The following is a 7,689-nucleotide window of genomic DNA, read 5'->3' as shown; positions in this document are numbered from 1 at the left end:
TGCCTAGATCTGAGGATATTTTCCACCTTTGCTTTCAATTGGCCCATTTCTTCTTTTGCAGATTGTCACTTGGCAGAAGGCTCTGCGTTTCCCCACTTTACTGCAGCTTCTGCTTCAATCATTAGGTCTTCACTTGCCTTTTTTGCGTTCTTTTTCCCTACTCCAACTGCTTCCTTGGGCACTTCTCCCCCTCACCCCGCCACGTCAAGTTTTTCAGTGAGCTTTCCAGGAGTTTTCATTGTGGTGCTTTCCTTTCCTGAGAAGTTTCCTACGTCTCTCAGCTTCTCCAGCTCTTGGCTCACTGGGTGTGTATCCAGTTGTTCCACATGCAGCTGAAATTGTGTTTTCTCTGCACAATGTTAATCATTCTCCCAGTGTGCCCTTTTCTCCTTCCTCTCAAATCCATCCCTCAGTAAAGCAGGAGCTTCTCACAGTAGTGTCTTTCTTTTCCAGTACATGTTTTTTAGCAGGGCCTGTTGCAATAGGACAAGGGGTAATGGTTTTAAACTAAAAGAGGGGAGATTCAGGCTGTACACGAGGAAGAAATTTTTCACAAGGGTGGTGAAACACTGGCCCAGGTTGCCTAGAGAGGTGGTAGATGCTCCATCCCTGGAGACATTCAAGGCCAGGCTGTATGGGGCTCTGAGCAACCTGATCTGGCTGAAGATGTCCCTGCTCATGGCAAGAGGTTTGGACTAGATGTGCTTTGAAGGTCCCTTCCAACCCAAACTATTCTATGATTCTATGCTCTGCCTTCTGTTACTGCATCTGTTCTGCATTTTCAACAGTGTTTCCCGCTGGTCTCTAAAGGTTTAGATACTGTTTTAGAAAAAAGGTTGGGGTGATAAATATGTGATAAATAGACATTCAGTCTAACGAGGTGACTAGCGCAGCACAGATCTACTGACACCTTCTTTGTCACTCTGCCAAGCAGGCTGAGTTAACTGTCCTTTACATTGTAGGAACAAGAAGGCACGAGTTAGAATAAAACTGAATGTTGATATTAGCTCAGTGCAAAAGTAATTGTGGTTTTGGACCATTAATTTTAAATCATCATAATGAGGCTCAAACACATCTTTATCAATCAAAATAGGAACTACCACAATCAACAGAGTTTTGCCAATGAGAATTAAGTTTGTTTATTCCTGTAGCATAAAAATCAATGCTTTGGAATTTGACAAACTCTTGGAAATCATTTTCTGCATCCTGCTGGTTGTGCAAGTGTTTTCCCTGTAAATAGTTGCCAAAATGCTTGAAGAAGTGGTAGTCGGTTCGTGAGAGGTCAAGTGAATAAAGTGGATGAGGCAAAACTTGCAGTCAAGCATTGTTGTGGAGAAGAACTGGGTCCTTTCTATCAGCCTTCAGGCTTGCAGTTTCTCATGCAGCTCATTGATTTGCTGAGCAACCTTCTCAGATGGAATCACTTCACTGGGATTCAAAAAGCTGCAGCAGATCAGACCAGCAGCAGACTACTGAACAGTGACCATAAACTTTTTGTGGTGCAAGTTTGGCTTTGTGAAGTGCTTTGGAGGTTCTTCTCAGTCCAACCACTGAGGTGGTCATCACTGGTTGCCATATAAAATCCACTTGTCATCACACATCACAATCCAATGGAGAAATGGTTCATCGTTGCTGCACAGAATAAGAGAAGACGACACTTCAATGTGACTTTTTTTTGATTTTCAGTCAGCTGATGAGGCACACACTTATCGAACTTTTTCACTTTTTCAATTTGCTTCAAGTGCCAAATGACTGTAGAATGCTCGACGTTGAGTTCTTCAGCAATTTCTGGTGTAGTTGTAAGAGGATCACGTTCAATGATTGCTCTCAGTTGGTCACTGTCACCTCCTGATGCCTGGCCACTATGCTCCTCAGCTTCAAAGCTCTTCTCTCCTTTGTAAAACTTCTTGACCAACCACTGCACTGAATATTCATTAGCAGTTCCTGGGCCTAGTGCGTTAATGATATGAGTTGTGTCTGCTGCTTTATGACCCATTTTGAACTTGAATAAGAAAATCACTCACATTTGCTTTTTCTCTAACATCATTTCCATAGTCTAAAATATATAGAGAATAAACAGTTAGTAATAAGTCGGTAGGAAAAAAAAAAAAAAAAGAGAAGTGCATTAAAATTCTATATAAGATAACCACATTTATTTAAGAATGTATTCCAATATCAAATAGCAAATTTCAACAATGCAAAAAACGCAATTCCTTTTGCACAAAGCTAATACTTAAAACATCTGATTTTCCATGGCTGTGTCCTGTGGAGACATTTTTGGAGGTTAATTTCAGACTGATCTGTGCGGGTGCAATCCTCACACAGTCACAGCTGGCTAGTGTACTACTCCCAGCCCCCTCCAGTTGTATTTTTAAAGACAAAAAGAGTCAAGAGTATCTGACCTTCAAGGTCTTTTCTTTTTGTTTGCAGGAGCCTAGCTGCAGTACTAGCTCAATTCTCTCTACGATGCAAAACTGCTTATTAATAAAATCAAATCACATATTTCTGAGAACTGACTGTTCCTCTTATTGTGATTGTAGGAACAAGAGTGCAACATGATCTTCTTTGTCACAGAAATTATAATGTCTTCTGGCTGAAGGACAGGAGTTCTGTTTCTGCTTAATGGCTCCTCCTGCCAACTTTATTTGTGCTGAGTAGTGTCTTGCTTGGAAGATTCTGCTCTTGAAACCAAAAGAGGAACCTCAGAATGAGGAAGAGCAAAAGGATCAGTCCCACTGTTATATATTTATCCCTGAAGTTTTTACTTAAAGTGCTGGACGATCTATCCAAACTTAAAATATATATATATATATATATATATATATATATATATATAAATAAAAATACAACCACACCAGAAAACAGAGCATTAGGAATCTGTTCCATTAGGAACACAGGAGGAAGGTGAAAAGTTTAAACAACTGAAAGCAGACTAATAGACAACAGTTGGAGATTGTAGTGCAGATGCATACATACAAAAATATTAATGGAGTATTTTGTCAAAGACATCATACCTCTAGTTCAGATATATGTAAACACAGGCACAGTTCCAGGGGAATAAACCAAACTTCACCCACTTAAGCTCTGAATTCATCTTCATGTGTGTCTGTACACAGTATCCGGGTTTGAGAAAGGAGGGATTTTACTTGTGCATGTTTCAATACTTATCAAACATAAAACTTTTGGATTTCTTTTTTAAGGTATATTTTTATTTCCTTTAATTAGAGCAGAGCAAATTATGTACAAGTCTAGTTTCTTCATTCTGGCACTTGGGAGCTCTAGACTCCTACTTTCAATTCTTAGCTCTGACAGCAATTACATGCACAGCTTTGAGCAAATCACTAAATCCCTAACTTCTTAGTGGGAAGCATAACTCTTCCTTCCCTCCTGCTCTCTGCAGGTCTTGCTTATTTAGATTGCAAGCCACAGAGACTATGAATTTCTGCTCTAGAATATATATATTTGGCACAATACAGTCCTGATCCCCTTGGGTGGATTCTGGCAGGCAAGAGAGAGAATAAGAGGTGCTGCTGCAGTAGAAATCATTTCCATATCCACCAGCAGAGGACTAGGGTGCAGTGAAGAGTAAGAAAGCAGGTGAGCAAGCAACGAGCACTTCAGTAGTCATGAGTCACAAGAGTTTTCATGAAACCTGTCGTTCAATCCAGCACAGGACAAGTGCTACACAGTTTAAGATTAAACACAAAAGTAGACACGTGTAATTACTTCCTGATGGTTTTTTAAACCTAGACACAAACCCGTTAACACTGCTATGGCTTGGTTTTTATTTATGCATTTATTTGTTGTAAAGAAATAACACCTTTCACAACCGTGCTATCGATGCTCCATTCTGGCAAGGTCAATATTAGTTGCTTCTGTCCTGTGCACACCTCTAGAAGCCAAAACAAGGTGATCTTTTCTGTAAATCACCCTGAAGAACTTATTACACACAATATTCAGTGTGACAGAGATGTTTATCAGACTTAGCAGACACAGATGAAGAGCCAAAGAGGTCAGTGACTATATGTACTTTGAAAGGAAGAGACCTGAATGGGGAGAAATGTGTGTCCTAGTGTGTGTACACTTCTACTCCAATCAGTCACCTCAGCCTTTGAATGACAGTCCGCCTTTTTTCACTGAAATTATCAGATACACTGATCATGTGCAGGTCAAATCTTAACGTGAAATCTGAAATCAGTGATGGCTATGGCACAAAACATGTCTTTTACTTCTGGCAAGAGAGATTGGAGGTTCTTTCCAAATTTATGACATCATTGACAACTCTGGTCTTTACAAAAATGAAAGAGAAATATACTTGCTTTTAAGACAGTCATCTTAGGAGAGGTTTTCAGATACAGAAAAAACTTGAAAAAACCACAAAAAAGTAAAACTAATCTGTGCTGCTCACTTACCCCTGTAGCATATAGATGACTGTAAAATGGAGCCAGCTACAGTCCTTGGACTAAAAGGAAATTTTATCTGTTATCCAGATAAGGTTGTTTGCAAGAGGAAACAATGAATCCCATCGGATGATGTCGCAGACAAAAGGCTTTTTACTGTTATTTTATTGTGCTAGATATTTGGGGTTGCAAAATTCAGTTTTCTTCCTGTGTTTTTATCATTTTCTGCTTTATAACCTCAGCACCTTACACAGCCTTCCAAGATTTCTGTTCTATGACCAGTCTTTCTGTTCTGTGTGTTTCAATAAAATACATCTCATTAGCACAGTTTTTTCTGAATGGCAGCAGTGAAATTAACAATGGTGGAGTTAGAAGCAAGTTTGATAACTGGGTTTGCGTCTTTGGTGCTCCCAGTCCTCAGTCCCAAGCTTTCTGCATCTCACACGCTTTGTGGACACGAGGAAGAGGGATGTTTAAAGTTAGGCTGTTTTCAGATTTGCTGCAGGGTAAAAGGGGGACTTTATGGGTTACAGCTGTGCTTATTTGATGGTTTCCTGGCTTTTTACAGTTCTGCCGCCTGCGAGCCCTCAAGTCTGCCATTGCACAGCGGCGGGTGGATCTTTTACAGAGCGGCTCCAAGCTGTGACATGATCATTTTAAAATCCCGGCAAGGGCTTCACTTTGTTGTTGGAGATTGGCCTCTTTTTGGCACAGAGGCCTCTATTTCAGCCCCTTGTTCTTTGCCTCTGGACCTTCTGCATCCCTGAAAATCAGGCATGACATTTCCACTGCCAGTTAGCAAAGTGAGGCAAGTCTCATGGCTATGATGTCACCAAGGAGCTCTAATTCATGTCTGTGACATTATGGCAGCAAAATGCAAGTTTACACAGAGCTTAAGTGAAACCAGGACAATGTCTGCATCAATAAGAGTGGGTAGCAAGGCATGCGGTTAATAGTAATTATACTCAATGCCAATGTACTTTTTATGCCATTTGAAACTCAAACCCAGGAGTCACAGACTTCCAGCAGTCGAAGACATACAAGGTGGCAGTGTATCAACTGCATTTTTGTCATTTTCTTTTAACTATAACACTTGTGTGTTCTGCTCAAAGATAATGTTTCACTCTGGTAGAGACTGTCAAAATCCAGTCTCTGCCCAAAAGATTTTATAATCGCTCCTGTTGCTTTCAACAAGTTTTGCATTGATGCTTTTGAATGTAGCATTTAAAAGGAGAGTAAAATCATTATATATTTTTTGACTGCGGAGATTAATTCCAGAGATTTGCAAAGCTGCCCTCTGTACCCCCAAACCTGAGGGATTCTGTTCTCAATTTCAGCCTCCCTGGAACATCTGACTGAGCTCCTCCAGAAATCCTGGGAGCTGATCTGGATTGCAGAAGGTGCCCAGCTCATGGATGGACTACGGTGGCACATGCCACCATCCTTCTGCACTTCTCCCTCCAGCCTTACCTCCATCAACCTAGTTGATAAGAGTTTCAAAATATGGCGACTTTTTAGAAGACCTCATCATCCGCCTGAAGATGATCCTCCTCCAGACAAAATCCATGCATGGGTAGAAGAGAAGCAGATTTATTGTTCTTGGTAGACTCTGGGAGGTAGAGTGAAAACTAGACTGAGGTGGGAGACAGCCATATTCTCATCATGCCAAGGATGCTGAAAGGAACTCTTCCTACTCTGTACAGGGAGCATCCTTACTCCAAGAGAAAATCTGCTGTATCTTGTACCCAGAGTCTTTTTGTACTTTCAGCAATATAAAGCCACTAAATCTTTGGCTTAACAAAGCCCAAGCTGCTGACTCAGTAGGAAGCAGAATGGGGAAGTCCTGCTGCCTTTTATTCTTAAACTCCAACCCAGGGAGCACGGGTATTTGTTCTGCTGAATGAGCTCATGAGGAGGGTTGCAATTTGAGGAGCAGCTCTGTGCACAAACCCTGCTTGACTGACTGACGAAAAGAGCATCTGGAAACAACTCGCCCCGAGTCACAAGGAGTGCATTGCTCCAGACTTCCCAGGAATGTGCTAAAATATGAGTGTATACTCCTATTTTGAAAATGAAGGATTTGTTGGTGTCCTTTCAAGTGCTAATGGAAGTCACAGGCCAAGATACCTAGGCATGCAGACAGCAGTGTGGACCACTTCATGTAGAGCCACTTAACTAACGTTAGCCCTTTCCTGACACTGAGGACTTGATTTTGACCTTGACCATTAACTCATGATTGCCTACATAACCTGTAGAGGCAGGAACTGATTTCTGGTATTCACAGAAGATACATGTGTTACTGTGTGAATGGCTTCATAGAGTTCTTCTTATTGGGCATTAGGTCTCCACAAAATGTAACCTTTCACATACTGCAGTAAATAAAAGCTTGGAGGAATCACACTAGGAACAAAGAACAAGTCACAGTTCAAAAGTCAATTCAGATCAACAGGGTCCAGAAACGTTTGGCTGAGAATATATCCTCCAATGCAACAAATGTAAAAGCTATCCTCACAAAGTTTGTGAAGGTATAATAAATCATGGTATTTGAGAGGCTTACTTAGCACATTATACACATTGTTATTTAAAATGTAGAGACTATACATTACACCACTTCTCCTATAAATAGATTTTTTTAAGCTTTTTACCTCAGGATTTTTCAGTTTTCTCACACAATAGGTAGCTTAACTTACTCAGTTCTTACGGTACCATGTAAATTCACCTTATCTGAGTTGCAAGAAGATTTGCTACCATGCACCTGTGTTTACCCTTAACAGGGAAGAACCCAGGGTGAGAAGTGGATTTAACTTGGGTCATCCACCTGTTCAAAACCCTCAAATGTGCCATGAAGAAGAAAAAATTATTCTTAGCATTCATATAGGGGGAATCCTTCCTTGTGCTTGCAGTCTGGTATTTTAAAACACATTTTTTGATGTGTGTCAGAAAATATGATACACTGCTGGAATGACAGATCTGTGACTATAAAGCACATGTCTCAAAACAGTACCCAGAAGATTTTGTCTGAAAAGGCAGTGGATTTCTGGTCTTTTTCAGGCTATGAAGCTTGTCCTGTAGATGCCAGCTGAATGGAAAGAGACATGATGACACTTCTGTTTCCAGTGATTCAAGCATTACACCACCTGAGTCAGGAGTCATTTCTATGACCAAGAGATTGTGTCAAACCCCTGGCTTACAACGTTCTTACAGCCCATTCAGATCAGGTTTTTAAAGCATCTAAGTAGCTTAAGTATGTGGCAGTGAGCATGAGCAATTCAACAACAAGATTCCCAGT

The 7,689-nt window shown here is 40.7% G+C and overlaps 1 pseudogene; it reads right to left on the bottom strand.

The window, feature by feature from the left end:
- Nucleotides 1–1,080: 1,080 nt before the first annotated feature.
- On the bottom strand, nt 1,081–2,053 carry LOC139826403 (histone-lysine N-methyltransferase SETMAR-like; annotated as a pseudogene).
- Nucleotides 2,054–7,689: the final 5,636 nt, after the last annotated feature.

The sequence above is a fragment of the Patagioenas fasciata genome, chromosome Z (genome assembly GCF_037038585.1).
Source record: "Patagioenas fasciata isolate bPatFas1 chromosome Z, bPatFas1.hap1, whole genome shotgun sequence".
In the NCBI taxonomy this organism is placed as follows: Eukaryota; Metazoa; Chordata; class Aves; order Columbiformes; family Columbidae; genus Patagioenas; species Patagioenas fasciata.
This window is presented reverse-complemented; position numbering and strand designations above follow the sequence as displayed.